This window comes from Staurois parvus, unplaced genomic scaffold (assembly GCF_062004578.1).
Source record: "Staurois parvus isolate SC_StPar_1 unplaced genomic scaffold, SC_StPar_1.0 ptg000080l, whole genome shotgun sequence".
Taxonomy (NCBI): domain Eukaryota; kingdom Metazoa; phylum Chordata; class Amphibia; order Anura; family Ranidae; genus Staurois; species Staurois parvus.
The window spans coordinates 11,391,482-11,410,934 of NW_028317876.1; positions in this window are offsets into that span (position 1 = coordinate 11,391,482).

Sequence of the window (19,453 nt, forward strand, 5' to 3'; positions counted from 1 at the left end):
TTTTTTATACAGAACAGAAGGAGAGAATCTTTTTACTGTGACTTTGAAGGTGGCATGGAAAAATCCTTTACATTTCATGCTTGGTAGATTACTCGCTCTGCTCAGCTCTGCCTATTAGATAGAATCACTTCCCCCCACCCTATAGCAGAAGTACTGCTACAGGGTGGCAGGGATGCGCAAAATCACGTACATATACGTGATTTGCATTTCCAGCATGTATGCTATTGGCTGCTGAACATGTCAATCACTGGGTCCCGATTCTCCTCCAGGAATCGGTGATCGTCGGCAGAGCTGACAGGAGAGAGACCTGTGTGTAACAGGTCTCTCTCTTGTCAGCATAGACATGCTACTTTGCACAGCAAAGAAGTACAAAGCAGCATGTCTCGCTAGTAAAACACACACAGCACACACCTAACCCTTTGATCACCCTAGATGATAACCCCTTTTTGCCCAGTGTCTTTAGTACAGTGTCCGTGCTTTTTATTAGCACTGATCACTGTATTAGTGTCACTGGAATGTCAGTGGCAGTTAGTCAGTTCCTACCCAGTGTCAGAATGCCCGCTGCAGTCCCGCAGTCCACTATAAGTCGCTGATCACCGCCATTACTAGTATAAAAAAAAAATTCCAGTATAAATACTGCCATTTGTAGATGCTATAACTTTCACATAAACCAATTAATATACACTTATTAGGATTTTTTTTAGCAAAATACATTGTAGCCTAAATTTATGAAGAAATTAAATTTTTTAAATTTTTTTCACGAGATATGTTTTATAGCAAAAAGTCAAAAATATTGTTTTTTTTTTCAAAACTGTTTTGAATAATTTTTTTGTTTATAGCTCAAAAAATAAAAAGTGCAGAGGTGATCAAATACCACCAAAAGAAAACTATTTGTGGGAAAAAAAGGACATACATTTTATTTATGTACAGCATTGCATGTCCGCACAATTGTCAGTTAAAATAACGCAGCACCATATCACAAAAAATGGCCTGGTCAGGAAGTGAGGAAAATCCTCTGGAGGGCAAGTGGTTAAACAGAAAAGTGTGGAATTGTGAGAAGTTCTGATCGTTTATAGTATTAAGATGTCCTTTTATAAAACAAAGATCAGCGGCGATCCTGCGGATCGTTGCTGATCTTCGATCATTAGTGGTTTAGAAAACAGAGATGATTAGCGGAGAACATGTTCTCCGCTGATCATCTCAGCACACAGATGGCCAGCCCTTCACTGACGATCTGTGTTCTCCTTCCAGATTCTCCAGCCCAGAGCTGGAGAATCGGAGGAATCGCAAACAAAGCAGCGGTAATTTACCGCTGCTTAGTAAACAGTGTTTGACTGATCTCTTATTGTAATCTTGCGAGATTATAGTAACAGCAGCCGTTCTCCAGCATTCAAAGCGTTTGTAGAAGGCTTCTCCCTTCATTCGGAGAAGTGATCTACACTTCTTCATAAAAAGGCATTCAGAGGAGAACTGTCTCCTCTGAGAATGCCAGAGAACTGAGCAGCGGTCATTTACCGCTGCATGATAAAAGGACACCTAAGTCTGGAAAAAGATAGGTCCCATGCCCAGCTGAATTTTGGATACCTAGTGGGTTTACATAAGTGGGTTTTACTGGTATTAATAAGAGGTAGGTCATATACAGTATTAATCAGCTTCTTTGTATAAATGAGTGATATAAATACTGTGTGCCCTTGAAATGTGAACAATCTAGCATTTTCCTTTTATGTTACAATGCCATGTATACAGTATATGTTCAATAAATTTAAATGATATTTTCATCACACAAGACAATGCTCTGGTTCTTCTACAACTAGTTTTTAAGCTTCCTTTTTTCATAGTACTATACTGCATTATCTTAGGGGCCAATTCACACTAGTGCAGTGATCATCATTTTACTGCTGTGTAAAATGCCCGCCACCACTAGGACACCCAGAAAATAATAATTTTCTATGTGTCCTATTCACATTGAAATGCAGCACAGAGCTGTGTTGCAGTGATCTGCAGATATGCTGCATTTTATTGCAGAGCACTACACAGGATTGCATGTCACTGTACAGTACTGCATGCTGTACAGTGACATCTATGCGGTGTCACTTTTGATCACGTTAAATAAAGCTTGTTTGATAAAAACAGAAAAAAAAGAGATCTATGTGATGTGCTGAAACGCGCACCACACCGCCCCCTAATACGGGCGCACTGCAGCCAGAATGGGCAGCTACAGGACAGTTAAACCACAGTGGTCTAACTGTCAGGCAGCTGTACGTTTACTGTGAACAAGCCCTAAAAGTTTGATAGAATGTTAACACAGAGTGTCCAAAAGTAATTTAAAACCACAACCCCACATTCCCCCATCCCCCTCCCAACCTAATATACACAATTGTTTTCCATAATATTTGAAATATAGAGTTCAGATATGGGTTTGTTAGAAATTGGCTAGTGCTAGAACAGTACATGAGCACTTGAATAGGCAGCAAAAAGAATGAGAAGTAAACATGGAAGGTTTTATCCTACAGTTTGGATTATATTACCTGGGAGACAATAGCCACAAATATTGTAAAGTTAAGGTGCATTGCAGCTCCAGATGGCAGTGAAATCAGTTGCCATCTGGAGCTCGAAAAAAAAAAACTATACTATATTCACTCCCAGGTCTAAGAGTCTGAGCTACATATTATCCAATTTCTTTGCAACCTATCCCAAATAATCTAGTGGAAATTCCTTGCCTGGGTTGCTTTAGAATGGCAGAATGGCAGATTCCAAGTCACAATTTCTTTTTGTTTTTACTTATGTTATTTTTTACATTTTTAAAGTTTTATATTGATATTTTTTTGCTTTTTATGTGGTTGTCAGCTTGCACACTGCGGAGGCCAGGCAATTTCTCTACTTCTCAGCATCTACTTGTAATTTTTACAAAAAGTGTATTTATTTCATTTGTATCAGGGCATTGGAAGGAGTCCTACAGCCATAGACTAACCACCCTTCCTCAAATCAGGGCTATTCAAATAAAAAAAAAAAGAACAAATCAGGCAAGCCTAAAAATTGAGAGAGAGGTATTGTCACATGGATGCAATCGACGGTAACACATTTGGCATATACAAGTGCCACATCCCTAGTTTACTTTTTATTTTACTTTTATATTTATTATTTATTTGACATGGCAGGATTTTAAAGGCACAACATGAACCTGTAAAAATTTAAAGTTTATTATACACCAAAAATGACTCTCTTTAACATTGATTTTTCAACTCCATATAATATAAAATCTTATTCCCATAAGAACGTGTAATTTCCTTGTTGCGTATCCCCACTTTGCATTAAATGTATGTTTTAACAAAGCATTACATATACAGAAATTAGCAAGTTCAGATTTTTATTTTGACAAGCTTGATGCATTTTCTGGAATATATAATGTGAGGATAAGCAACAATGAAATGACATGTTCTTATGTGAATAAGATTTTATGTTACAGTATATGGAGCATAATATAATATTTTGAGATTTTGGGCATGTTCCATAATGCAACTTTTGGTTGTATTACTATCACTGCTAAATGTGCCAGTTTCTAACTCAGTTTGGTTGTTAGGAGACCTGGCCATTTAGCTGTTAGCCAGGAGTTCCATGTAAACTGCTGAATATAAACAAATGGGACAAATGGTGTCTTACACATAAAAAAAGAGAAAAAATGGCATGGGGTTCAACATTTATACTAGACCTTTAAGGTGGTACCCTATGCAAAAATGATAACAAAACAAAAGATGTGGGATCCCCAAAATCTATACCAAACCTTCATCCAGGCATGCATATTGTGAAAGGGGGAAAATAATATGTCCCCACCCATCCTGAACCATACCAAGGACACCCCTGAGAAAGCACCTTGTCGGCATGTAGATGAGGCCAAGGACTTCTGTCCCACAGCCCTAGCTGTAGTGTATTGTATAGTCTTACAGGTGTACCATTTCACAGGCAGGTTTAAAGGGTCACCTTTTAACAAAAAATAATAAATGCACATTTTTTTGCAGGTAAAAAAATGTGCATTTATTACTTTTTGCTTTGGGAGCAGATCACTGGTGCCATGCAGAACTCCTGCAGACCTGTCACTGTATCAGTGTGTCCATTCAGGAAAAATCAATGAACTACCACAGCACTCAGCAGCGCTGTGGAAGTTACTCTAATTGAGAACTATAAACTGACAGCCTTAAAGGCTGTTGGAACTGGAAGTTTTCTTATTCACAGAACAGTGACATGGCTGGGCAGACAGAGCACTGCTCAGCCACGTTTTTGTTTTCTTTTGGTGGTCATTAATCACCACTGAGTTTTTTTATTTTTTGCTAAATAAACAAAAAAAGACCAAAACTTAAAAAAAAAGTGTTTTTCTTCTGCTATAAAATTTTGCAAATAAATAATTCTTCTCCATAAGTTTAGGTCAAAATGTATCCTGCTGCATTTCTTTGGTGAAAATAACCCAAATTAGTGTATATTATTTAGTCTGTAGGAAAGTTATATCGTCCACAAACTATGGTATATATATGACAATCGATCAATCCTGATGTACAATCTCATTTCTTGAGGCCTGAAAACACCAGGATAGTACAAATACCCCACAAATGATCCATTTTTGGAAAATAGACAGTCCAAGGTATTTAGTAAAAGGAATGGCAACTTTTTTGAAGATGTAATTTTTGTCATAATTTTTTTGAAAATTAAGAAATGTGCAAAAAAAAAAATTTACAATTTATTTATTTATTTTCTTAAATATTGTCACCAGTCCAGTACAGCGTTATCATATAACTGGTGTGGCAGTGATCAGGAACACTGACTGGTGACAGTATGTAGAAAAAAAAATTAAATTTTTTCTTTTTTATTACATTTTTTCTTACTATTTATTTTCACTGTGACCAGAGCAATACAGTGCTGTCATAGTAACATTGTACTACTCTGAGGAAACAAATTTTTTTTTACATGTTATGATTACCTATACCAATGAATTTCATTAATATTAGCAACTTTTTTACTGAATGAAACTGATTCATTCAGTCTATTTTGTTGTGATTTGCTGTGATTGGACAAAGCTCATCACACAGTACAAATGGGCTGTGATTGGCCCTGTCTGTACCATGTGGCCACTGTGACCAATCACAGTTAACAACACATTTGTATGTAATGGATGGCATGAAAGGAAGGCATCCATTGTTTACAATTCTCATGTGATCTGCTGTGACTGGTCACAGCAATCACATGATATTGGCAGTGGTCCAGTGTAGTGATCAGTCATCGACTGTGTCCGGTGGACCTAGCCAGTGACAGATAGTGCCTTTGTGTGGCCCCGCAGCTCCTCGAACAGGGTCTTCTGAGAGAATGTCATATAACATTCACTCAAAAAGGGGAGCGTCCGACCCGACCATCAATCTGCTATAGGCTAGGCGGGAAGGGAAGGTGTTAAAAAGAGTTTGGTGCTTAAGTGCTTCCATAATAGTTGGTGAAAACAGCCCCCTTCCTCTAGTTCATGCCCTGGGCTTTGCCACATTAACATTTTTCTTTTTTAAGCATTATTTACAGATTTACATTTTTAAACTTTTAATTTAATTAGTTAATGTATTTATTTATATATAGGGGCAAGAATGAAAAGACTGTTACTAAAACACTTATAAGAGATTGTACCATGGACTAGTGGGTGTCAAGATATTACCACTTGAGAAACGTAACCGTACCTTGGTGCATGTGTCATGTCAATGAGGGCCGTCAGCACAGCAGGGGTAATTTGTGACTGAGAAACTGAATTTTCGTAAAATGCATCAGACCTGGATTACAGAATACTATTACATACCCACTGCAGATTTTACTGAGAAAGCTAATACATTTATTTCATATACATTTACCTATGAAAAGACCAAATACTTTTGGGGTTGATTTATTAAAACCGGAGAATGCAAAATTTGGTGCAGCTCTGCATAGAAACCAATCAACTTCCAGGTTTTTGGTCAAAGTTCAATTGAATAGGCTAAAGTTAGAAGCTGATTGGCTACCATGCACAGCTTCATCCAATTTTGCACTCTCCAATTTTAGTAAATCTACCTCTTTGCCTGTTATTCTCACTGTTGCTACTGTTGCTCCAGCAACTTTTCCTCCTTCATCTTCTTTCCCTTTTTTCTTTTGCCAAAAAATCAATAGACCCTCTCAAATAAAATAAAAAGCTGAAGCTATTGTTTCTTTTGGAAGAGAACTCTCTATGCCTTCTGTCTCAACAGTTGTCCCTGTTCACCCTGCCTTTTGTCTCTACATTTAGGTCTGTGTTGGTTGTCTTGGAAATGTGAGCTAATGATGCAAAGTCTAAGGAGTCATTTGATATTCACCAACCCACCAATGGAGTGGTAAGTGGGGTACACCAAGGCTTTGTCCTGGGACTAAATGTGTTTAACTTACTCATAAATGACATCAATAAAATAAAAGGGTGGGCAACTACATGGCAAAGGAGGCTCAATGTTGAAAAATGTAAACTTGGGGGTTAAAAACAGGAATGCATGTTACTCACTAAAGAGAGAACCTTTGGGGGAATCCGGGATGGAAAAAGATCTGGAGGTCTTAGTAGATCACAGGCTCAGCCATGGACTGTAATACCAAGCTGCAGCAAGCAGAGGCAGCAGAATATTAACATGCTTTAAAATGTGTATTTGCAGTTACATGTTACACCCATATTCAGGGTGTAACATGTAACATGTTACAATTGTACCTGCCCCCGAACCCCCCTGCCTGATCCTCTGTTGTGACAGCTAGCGGGGGATCTTCTCCCCCTGCTAGCTGTCACAATTTTAAAGAAATGTGTTTTGTGAATGCGAAGACCAGAAGTTCTGACAGCCTTTGCGGCTGTTGTTTTGTGGTTCTCACTGTTGAGCGCTGTGGTAGTTCATTGGTTCTTCCTGTCATTATAAAACTGTCTGCCCATACGAGGTATGAGCAGACAGATTACTCTGACAGTCTCTAGGATCCCTGCATGGCACCAGCGGTCTGCTGATCACTGGTGCAATGCTTTTCAGGCTGATAAAGCAAAAAACAGTAAACACACATTTTTCTATCTGCAAAGAAATGTGCATTTATCATTTTTTGTTAAAAGGTTGAACTTATCCTTTAAGCACCATGTTGATATGACAGCTGTGACCTCACCCTTTTATAGAGAGAGGACTGGCTTATTCAAAAGCCCCCCTACTGGACCTTTACAGCCATATAACCTACGGTAAGTCCACAGGTCAGAGAGTGCATTATGATTTCAAAGAAATTCAGTTTGGTGAAATCCCAAATAAAATTACTGAGACCCAACATTTTGAACAATTATATTACTTTTTAAATCTTTTAGCAGTATAATGTCTCATTGTGTGTTGATGTTAGTTCCTGAGTAAATGAATGTATTTCTCTGGGTGATTGGATTTTTGTAATAGAAATGAAGTGACATTTGACATGCCACAATTGCATTTTTACAGATCATCCGCATTTTAATTAGCCACTCTCCTAAATCACTGATAACTGTGTTGATATTATTTTCCAGAAATATGAAAACAAAACAATGCCTATTGTATTATTTAAAAATTACACAGCACTGACAAGTTGTTCAGGAGTACACTACAGGGAGAGAATGTGGCTTATCGCAGTTCAAATGTGGTTACAAAGCAATAATGAATTTATCTAATCAATTGTTCTGAATGGCAATAAATCAATGTGGATATAAAATTGCTCATCATCATTACTGACCTCTTGAGTAAGCTATTTCTTGTACTGTGTCCTGAGCAGTGCTTATTTCTGTCTGAAGATAACAGTGAATAGGTGGGATGCTATTGTTTTGCACTGGGAGCTCTACATGTTCCAATTTGCTCTGGCATATCTCTGAAAATACCCAAGTCCCAACTGCTCCTGTTTATATTTAATGAATGTTTACTTCTATTGATAAGAGTTAAATGAGCAGACTGCAGGAATTATCTACCTTGTAGTAAGCAAAAAACAGGATCCCTAATGATATCTGTTTATTAAATAGATCAGCTTTCATTTTTTTTTTCTGTTGCCTTTAACATGCTTCCAGTGAACTGCAGTGGGAGGCATACAAAAATAAATACTAGCAGTGGGGGAATCTATCAAGGTCTTACTGTTAGATGTAAATTTAATGAACAACACTTTCAAAATTAAAATCAGGTGCAAGGTTAGAAAAGACTTAAAACAGCATTTTATCCCAGTCATTTAGTTTGAAAATGACTAATTTTGCTTAGAGAGTTTAAAGCATGAGTGTTCTAGACGGAGTGAAGATTGTGACAGATATAAAAAAGCTTACATGTGTATATTTAATAGACCAAAAGGGAACATATCAGAGTTCATTGTTAAGGTTTACATATTCTTACAGTGGAACTTTATACTAGGAAATACAAAATGGGCAGACAGGCAGGATTGTTAATGCAGAAGAGACATGCTTTGTCTCTTCTGCATTAAAGCTACGTACCTGGCTGTGCACCCCTGTACAGGGAGCTGTGCACATGCATCTCACTGTACAAATTCAGCAATGCTGAAGCTGTTGGAATTCCTGTGCATGCGCATTGGCCTGGCCGCCAGTGATCAAGACCCAGAAGCCGGATGTCTGAAGTTGTCATCAACCGGCGGGGAGTTCCAGGACAGTACTTTGCTGGATTGAAGGTGAGTACAGTTCTGCTTTAAGGCTGACTACAAGATTGCAAACCTATCTAGATACCTTTACTAATGTATTATTGAGGGTAAATCTACAGGCAAAGGTACAGTCCCCTTGGACCAAAGCAAACTTATTATTATGATTATTATTAATAATAATAATAATAATAATAATAATAATAATAATGAAATATAAAATTTAATAATAATATAATTATGTCCAGCACCATAAAGTTAATATGTAATATTCTAATAGTTAGACTCCGTTCATATCTATGCTATGCTTGTATCGTTGTTGTTACATTAATGGTGCAGTTGTCAACATATATTTTAGCCATATTAATGGCTTAATTAATGGGCTTAATGGCACATGTAAAATACACATGTAAAAGCATAAAAAACACACCACAATAAATGAAAAGCAATAATGTGGGAATGGGACCTAAAATATGAAGTATTGCTGGGGGGAGGTTCTGATGGCCTAGAATGGAGGCATCTCCATCATTAACCTCCTACCAGAATGGCTGAGTGTTTATAGCTGCAGTCACTATGGAGTAATACATCCTCAAACATTGCAGTGGCCCTGCAAGTCATTTACTCAACAGCTTGGGCCACCCTACTTCCCCCTACCAAAGCACCTGCTCTGTGTTTATAATAGAGATTATTAGGCTGGAATGTTGCTGAGTTATTGTGAGTTGACCTGCTGAGAAAAATGACTTCAAGGCTTCAGCTGTGAACTTGAGGATACATTGTTCAACAGTGCTTCCAGTTACAGAGGTCACCTAGAGCTTGTTTTATTTATTTGAAAGCTAATTTATTGATTGTTAGGTATAAGTAAATTCTTGACTAACTGTCCACAGCCTGGCCACAAGATCACTTTAAGACCATACTCATTGTTTTTTCACTCATGGTTATCATTGTTCTCTCCTCTCCACATGGTAAGTTGCCACTACTGTAAGGATCAGTTGATTGTGCTTTCCTACCTGACAACCCTGGTGCCCACTTGGTTCTCGGTCTTAGAGCCGATGTGAGACAGCTGCAGCATCATACTGAGGTACGTATGTATGTTTGTTTTTTCCATTACCCTATACTTCTCCTATAAAACCATTTTCTATTATAAGGGCTCATTCACACCATGGTGCAGAGACGTCAATTTTTCTGCAAGCTTTCTGCAAGGGCACAATGAAATCAATTGTACTCTGTACCCTGTTGCCACCATTTTTTCTTGCAGGAATCTATAACATGTATAAAACTTAATGAAGGGTGCATGAAAACTGATGTAAACTGATGTCTCTGCAAGTGAAATCTGTGTGTCAGTTTCATCAGTTTTTTTGCACATATGTTGCGAGCGAGGCCTAAATGTCAGTAGTAGTACTTTAAAAAAATCACTGCTGGCAAAATGTTTCCCAGTGCAATGCCAATTTCCTGTGCTAGTTTTTAACAACCCTTTGCCTATTTGCCCAGAAAATGGGCATTTTGATATGGCAAATTTGGCTCCCACTGGCTCCGTTGACACTTGGGTTCAGCATCCAAACTCCCCTTAAGTTTGTCAAACCCTTCTCAAACTGAACCCTGGGCAGTTCAGCTTTTTCCTAGTGATAAGTCATGTGCAGGTCACATGTCTATCTTATGGGGTTTCTGTGCAGTACAAGTATGAAGTACAGAACAGGAATCAGAAGCCTGAGAACACACAATTATATTTTTCTATATTCTTTAAAGTTTTGTTGATCCTTCTAATAAAATGGAAACATCAGATGCCTGGTTGTGTGACCTTTCTTCTTTTACAGTTAACATTTGACATCCACTCATATTATCTCTATTTTATCATCTTTATGCCATTGAATATTAGATGTGTAATGGTACATGGTGTTTTCTTCTTGTAGTACTTTTTTACATGGTTCAATCAGAGTTTTTAATCATTTTCTGAATAGATCAAGAGTAAATATTCACTCTCTTATTCTACTTACTGGATGTCACTCCACTTCCTCAAACTCAATCTTTCCAAAACTGAGCTCTTAGTATTCCCGCCAGCCCGTGCCACCTCCACTGACTTCACCATAAATATCGATAACACAATCATCAGTCCATCCCCTCATGCCAGGGTACTAGGTGTAATCCTAGACTCCCATCTGTCCTTCCAGCCCCAGATCCAATCGCTGACAAAATCATGTAGACTTCACCTCTCTATGATACGACCGTTCCTAACCTCGGAAACCACTAAGCAACTCATTCGCTCCCTTGTGATATCACACCTTGATTATTGTAACTCCCTCCTCATTGGCCTACCTCATCACAGGCTATCCCTACTCCAGTCTATCATGAATGCTGCTGCCAGACTCATCCACCTTACTAACCATTCTGTATCTGCCACCCCTCTCTGCCAATCCCTCCACTGGCTTCCCATTGCCCAACGGATAAAATTCAAAACACTAACAATGACAAATAAAGCCGTCCACAATACTGCCCCAAATTACATAACCGATCTTGTCTTTTAATATCACCCAAACCATACTCTCCGTTCCTCGCAAGACCTCCTACTCTCTTGCTCTCTTATCTCCTCCTCCCATGCTCGTCTCCATGACCTCTCCAGGGCGTCCCCCATCCTCTGGAACTCCCTACCCCAATCTATCAGACTATCGCCTACTCTACTTACTTTTAGGCGATCACTGAAAACCTATCTCTTCAGGGAAGCCTATCCCGCCCTCTGCTAATACTGGAATCCTCTTCTCTTCCAACCACTTCATCCCCCACAGTTGTTACCTATTGTACCATTAACCCCTCCCTCCTAGATTGTAAGCTCCGAAGAGCAGAGCCCTCAAATCCCTCTTGTATTGAACTGTATTGTTACTGTATTGTCTTCCACTATAATGTAAAGCATTGAGCAAACCGTTGGTGCTGTATAAATCCTGTATAATAATAATAATAATAATAATAATAAAAAAACTTACCCTACAACTGCATAAACATAAAGTGTATTTATACCACCATCATTTACTGTAAACGTTAAGAAAATATTTATCATTTTAAATATTTTTGGTGTATTTTAGTGCATTTTGCAACAACAAAAATAGCAAACAGCTTAAAGACATATACAGTCATAGCCAAAAATATTAGCACCCATGCATTTCTGTAAGATGATTGAGGTTCACTGATGTTTTGGGGTTGCTTTGCTGCTTCAGGCACTGGATGTCTTGACCGTGTGCATGGCATTATGATATCTGAAGACTACCAAATAATTCTGGGGTGCAATGTAGGGCCTAGTGTCAGAAAGTGGGGTCTTTACAGCAGAACAATGACCCATAGAGCACCTGTGAAAAGATCTCAAAACAGCAGTTGGGAAAAGGAACCCTTCCAATGTAACAGTCGGTGAGCGAAGACTGGTCCAAAATTCCAGTAGACAGGTGTAAGAAACTCACTGATCATTACAGGAAGCAATTGATTTCAGTTATTTTTCCAAGGGGTGTGCTACCAAATATTAAATTGAGGATACCAATAATTTTGTCCAGTCCATTTTTGTGCTTTTGTGTGCAATGTGCCAGCTTTGGCTTTTTGTTTCTCCACTTTTTTGTGTCATACCAATATAGACAAAAGAAATAAACATGAGAATGCCTAAACATTTGTAATTGCAGTTATTTTTAGTGTAAAATGGTGCATTATCTGATAGAAATGCAGGGGTGCCAATACTTTTGGCCATGACTGTAGGTATGCATTATACAGTTTAACTATATGAAAACAACTTTCAAGCCTTCCATTACAGATGTTGATCAGGGCTCAGGGATATGTTCTATTCTATGAAATTCAATTCATGTATTTGACCTACAGTACTTCCACAGCACTTCCCATTAAACATAGATAAACAAGACAGTAATAGGCGGGGGACATGTTTACAACAATACCATGCTTTTAATGTCACTGGATAGCACAAGAAAACAGTCTGAAGGTCTGCAAAAGGTATACACATTCCACATCATTTAGGTAAATAGGGAGGTGCTATGAACAAAAAAAGGTAGTATGTGGGCATGATAACATGATATGACTGGAGGCAGTCAATGTATCCATAAGTGAGGTGGATGCTAAGTGAGAGCTAATTTAAATTTTTAGACTACCCAAGCAAATAAAAAAAGATGTACACAAAGCAAACATATGATAAATGATGGTCACCTTGCATCAGGGCTGCTGAAGGAAATCATGGGGCCCTGTACAGCCTGCCTGACAGCCCTCGCACCCACCCTGAAAATATCAATTTATATTTTCACTCAAAATACAATAAAATCAATAAAACACAAAAAAAACCTGCTAAAGCTCTGTGTGTGAACAAGGAATTGGGGCTCATTCACATGGGTGCTGTGGCCTGTACAGTGTAAATCAATGGCTTGTATGTGTCTGGAGTTGTGTGCAGGCAGTCTTTATTACGCCATGAGGAAGCAGCAGCTGTACGAACACAAGTCATTTATGACATATCTTTTGTGTGTAGAAACTCATGTGAGTGTCAGCAGCACTGGTATACACAGGAATTTGAGGAGTTATTTGTTGCGCTGAAGTTTTATTTGTACATGTCTTAATTTGACAGGTGTGTGGGTTCAGGTGTATGGCCCCAAACAAAGACAGTGTGCATGCAGGGCCTCCACACCTGCCAAATGAGGACCTGTGGCTGTCTTTGTACAGCCACTGCATCCCCCTATAGTAACAGGCGGCCCCAGGAGCATGAACAATCCAGTTATTCACTCTGCCAGAGTACTTATGTGAAATAGTCCATGCACTCATGAGGTTGGGGGTGGCAAACACTTCATGGATGAGCTGCAATTGTATTGCCCACCAGCTGCAACAGAGGCAACAGCTAGGGGTGTACACATGCCCTAGCCATGATTGTATGCTTTGCAGCTATGGCAGAAATTATACCCCTGTTGAACAAAACCTAATCAAGCAGTTGTGCTGAGCAAGTGCAAGGTTAAAGAAGGCAGGGAGGAGGCAATATGCACCTCACCACCTGTCAAATGCTCTCTGAAGAGTGATCCAAATGCCAACTGCTCTTCAGAGAGAAAACCACATGTGAAATAGCCCTTACTTTTTTTATTAATATTTTTTAGAATTTGAATGTTGTTTCTTTACATTTTTTTAACTGCCCTGTTAGGGGGGGGTGAAATATCAGGGGTCTAATCAGACCCCCTGATGTCTCAGATTTGAAACTGGAAAAGGGACTGAGGGCATAGATTAATTAGTCCCTTTCTCTGAAGCAGATGAATGAACAGAAAGTGTGGTGAGGCTTCCTGCTCAGTCAGAAACTGAAGCAGAGTGAACACAGTTTACTAATTTGAATTTGCAGCAAATCCTGTAGGTGTGAAATTTGTGAACGTTTTTTCTAACCAAAATGCACTGTATGGCATTTGATCCATGGCCATTGGGCTTATAAGGAGGCTTTTGGATAACCCAATGACTTAACTAAATGGGGGTCATGGAGCATCCAAATGTTTGTAATATATAGCTGCTGTAGAGAAAAGATATGGAAACCTGAAAAATTGCAGATTTGGGTCAGTTAAGTAATTATGCTTTTCATCTTATTGCTAGCTCTTTAGGTCATCTCTCCCTTTTTTACCCTTTCTTTTCTTAATATGTGGGGGGGCTGTATTTAATTTAAGCTTGTGGTTGATTTGAAGACAGCAGCCACTTTGAACTACTGCCTCATCCATATTAAACTGTGGTCTCTTATGTCCTAATGGGAGTTAAATAGTAACTATCTAGCAGCAGGACAGTTGTGCTCCAGAGAACATGGACAGCCTCAGAGAACCAGTGGAGAATTTATATTCACCAGACACATTTGTAATCTTAAACTACCTGAAAAAATATATTTTTTAACTGAAATGAATAAGATTTGAATGCTATTGCTGTACGTAAGCCAAGTTAGGTGTAAAAAAAATACATTGTACAAACAAATATGCACTGCCGAAATATACTGTTGCTGGGACTATTGGTGAAAATTTAAGGGTTTCCATGTAACCCTTGTAAAAAAGACCCTCTTCCCGTTATATAGTAATTTTGACTTTTCTTTGGTATTGATACATATCCCCAATGGCAGTACCCACCTTCCCATACCTTTTATTTACAAAAGCTTGCCTATTAGAATTGGTCACTCCAAAATCCACTGGGGAATCAACACTTTTGTGAGTGTTGAGTGCCATGATCCCCCATGGCTATCACTGGTTTCTCCTGTTGACCTCCACATCACCACAGGATACGATCATATTCTTTTACAGGCAACCCTCAACTGATACATTTTAGTAGAGTTACAGGGTCACTTCAAGCCCCTTTGAAATGCTTGACAAGTTTGTTAAAAATGCAAACAAAAGATCCTAGCTACACAGTACCAAATGCGGTGCTGCACCAGATTGGCTCACAATCCACCCTTACAGATAATCACTGCTCATCAAAGCTTTCCAGCTCATCGCTAATAATAGTCCACACCTCAAAAAAAAATAGGATGACAAACCCTGTTGAAGTCAATAGGGGCAAATTTTGTTATTTATTTATGGCCATTTGTAGGGCTTGGTAGAAAGCTATTATCAAACAAAAGGCGGGAGGCCAACCACTGTCATGTAAGACATACAATAATCCCAAAATAAAAACAAATGTAAAAAAATACAAAACAGCATTTCTCCTTGCGCAGGATCGTTAGTTTTGCCTGAAAGCTCCCACATACACAGACCACCCTTTTATAGAAGGGAGGTTTGGATTTCCTTCAAATTATTATCCCTTGTGTCTTTGTGTTCTGACAGGGAGACTGCCCTTTCAGCATGACTGGATGCTGGTTTTCCAGCATATCCCTTTGACAAAAGCTGATTGTCTGCCCAGCTTCTGTCAGAAAGACAGCTGCACACACTGACCAAATGTTGGCTGAACTTTGTTGAACTGGCCAATATTTGGCCTGCGCCTACCCAGCCTTACTTCTAATAGTAAACCTCCAAAATTTTGGGCACAAAATTTCATGAACTTCTTGAAACCTGCTGGATGCACTGCAAACTCATGGTAGTGGTGAACCAGAACCTCATCCTTACCTCTCTTAAGAGTCTGGGATGGGTCTGAGATGCTCTTCAAAGGGCTGTCACTAATGTGCAAGGGAAATGACTGAAAATAGTGAACATAATAATTAGTGAATCAAAATCAATGACCCGATACATCGATTATAGAATATTTCACATTTTTTTCAGACTTTATGTGAAGCCTAAAACTTGAATAAGTACCAGTGGCAGAGCCGAAAGACAATTGTCTTCCTATATTTTTATTCACTTAACATATGATGCAATTTATGATGAAGATTTTCATCCATTGTCTACAAGTTCAATGCTGAAAACTCACACAGAAGATAAAATATTGTCACTGGAGCAAGGGATCAACTAAAGCAGAACTATCAAAATTTTACAACTGCATATTCCTTGAGAAATAATGGATATCATTATCAGCAGCGCCTGTCCTAAGAAACTTGGCAAGGTTAGCATTGTTTGTTACAGCTTTGCCTATATTAACATACACATTAATATTTATAAATATTTGATGTCATGTTAATTTTTCATATGAAATGATTTATACAATATTGGTCTGTACCGTTGGAGGGCATTTGCAGACTTTTCTACATAGAGCAGAAAGGATACAATTTCCTTTAAAGAACTCAGTTGTACACGATTATACTTATAATGCATCACTTTGAAACAAAAACGAGTCTTGTAAGTAAGTAAATTACCAAAACCATGCATATTGTCCATTAGCAGTTTAAATAAAACATAAAGAAAGGTTTATATTGATCCATTTGCTGCATATTAAAACTTTGTTCCCCTTTTAATGCAGAGAAAGTGATGCTATACTATAATTTACCTTTCAGAAAGCAAACAAATAAAAGCAATTTTATGCTAATGCGACATATTACTCTTAGTTTGTTACAGCAGAAATATGGTCACTGTTATACTGAAATGGAATTATAAATTAAATTCCATTTTTTAAAAGTAGAACAGCATATTCAAGCCCTATAATTCTTGATGAATTGCATAAAATCAATTAAGAGATTAAGATATCAAGGTAACAATATTTCATTTTATTATCATTTATCTCTGTTCAATTGTATCTTGTTTTAGAAGGCAAAAAAACCCCACCTCTATTGTGTATTATTTATATTTTTTTATGTTGGTCATTTATTAGAAATATGCCAGAAATATATTATATATACAGTCATGGCCGAAATTGTTGGCACCCTTGATATTTCTCCAGGAAATCATGTATTTCTCACGAAACGTATTGCATTAACACATGTTTTGCTATACACATGTTTATTCCCTTTGTGTGTATTGGGACAAAACAAAAAAAGGGAGGAAAGAAAGCAAATTCGACATAATGTCACACAAACCTCCAAAAATGGGCTGGACAAAAGTATTGGCACCCTTTCACAACTGCGGATAAATAAGAATGTTACAAGCATGTGATGCTCCTGTAAACTCACCTGGGGCAAGTAACAGGTGTGGGCAATATAGAAATCACACCTGAAAGCAGATAAAAAGGAGAGACGTTCACTTAACCTTTGCATTGTGTGTCTGTCTGTGCCACACTAAGCATGGACAACAGAAAGAGGAGACGAGAACTGTCTGAGGACCTGAGAACCAAAATTGTGGCAAAATATCAACAATCTCAAGGTTACAAGTCCATCTCCAGAGAACTAGATTTGCCTTTGTCCACAGTGCGCAACATTATCAAGAAGTTTGCAACCCATGGCACTGTAGCTAATCTCCCTGGTCGTGGACGGATGAGGAAAATTGATGAAAGATTGCAACGCAGAATAGTCCGGATGGTGGATAAGTAGCCCCAAACATGTTCCAAAGACATTCAAGCTGTCCTGCAGGCTCAGGGAGCATCAGTGTCAGCGCGAACTATCCGTCGACATTTAAATGAAATGAAACGCTATGGCAGGAGACCCAGGAGGACCCCACTGCTGACACAGAGACATAAAAAAGCAAGACTACAGTTTGCCAAAATGTACTTGAGTAAGCCAAAAGCCTTCTGGGAAAACGTCTTGTGGACAGATGAGACCAAGATAGAGCTTTTCGGTAAAGCACATCATTCTACTGTTTACCGAAAACGGAATGAGGCCTACAAAGAACAAAACACAGTACCTACGGTAAAATATGGTGGAGGTTCAATGATGTTTTGGGGTTGTTTTGCTGCCTCTGGCACTGGGTGCCTTGACTGTGTGCAAGGCATCATGAAATCTGAGGATTACCAAAGGATTTTGGGTCGCACTGTAGGGCCCAGTGTCAGAAAGCTGGGTTTGCGTCCAAGATCCTGGGTCTTCCAGCAGGACAATGACCCCAAACATACGTCAAAAAGCACTCAGAAATGGATGGCAAAGAAGCGCTGGAGAGTTCTGAAGTGGCCAGCAATGAGCCCAGATCTAAATCCCATTGAACACCTGTGGAGAGATCTTAAAATTGCTGTTGGGAAAAGGTGTCCTTCCAATAAGAGAGACCTGGAGCTGTTTGCAAAGGAAGAGTGGTCCAAAATTCCGGGTGAGAGGTGTCAGAAGCTTATTGATGGTTATAGGAAGCGACTGATTTCAGTTATGTTTTCCAAAGGGTGTGCAACCAAATATTAAGTTAAGGGTGCCAATACTTTTGTCCAGCCCATTTTTGGGGTTTTGTGTGACATTATGTCATATTTGCTTTTCTGCCTCTGTTTTATATTTGTTCCAATACATACAAAGGGAATAAACATGTGTATAGCAAAACATGTGTTAATGCAATACCTTTTTTGTGTGAAATACTTGATTTTCAGGAAAAATATCAAGGGTGCCAACAATTTCGGCCATGACTGTATAAAAAGACTAAAAAAAGAGAGAGAAGCAAAGCTTGCAGCTGTAGTCTTGAGGATGACCAAAATTTCTGCATGACACATCAAAGGTCTGCAGCTGTGACCAAGTCCACGTTATCTCTTGGGAGCTTTGCCAATTTTTTGTCCATCTGCCTTACAATTTTGCAACAGGTCTTTATAATTTGCAGATTAGATTGTTTAAAATCTGTTACTAGTCATCTAAAGGAACTTTCACAAGGCAAGGAACTTTTATGATTATTATGGAAGTAGGCATTCCCTCCGATGCAGCTTACATATTAGTTTTGTTGCAGTAAACCTAACCCCATTCATGCAGTGACTCAGAATTGCCATAAAACATGTAACTCAGTGAATTTCTGCTTCACCCAGAGCCTAATCAGATACTATGCTGTCCTACTAAGTTCTCATACACACTGGACGTTTTTACAACTGCTGTTTTTGGCTTTTTGTGTTTTTTTTCTACAGCCAATAAACTCCCCAGCATGTTATCCTATGTGTTCATGCACACATAGACTGTAATCAGCGTTTCTTGTCAGAGCATTTTTTGGCAGGGGCATTTTTTGGCTGGAAAAACCCCCCAGAACTAGTGGGTTTCTAGAGGAGTTTTTTTAGCTGTAATAACGTGGCAAACTGCATCAAACTGATCGTTTTTTTTTAGTAAAAAATGCTAAAAAATGCAGACACTGCAAAACACAGCTAAATGCTAATGCAAAACACTAAAAAAGGCTGGAAAAATCACGTTCTTAACGTGTCTATACACAGATAATGCTACAAGCAGGGGCGGACTGACAACTCATGGGGCCCCCATGCAATAGGAGATCATGGGGCCCCCGTGTCCCTGCCCACTCAAGCCGCACCCACACAAAGCCCGACCTACATATTACACTGCCCGCAATACATGTGTTTGTCACAGAATTTCTCTACAGTATGTTCAAAA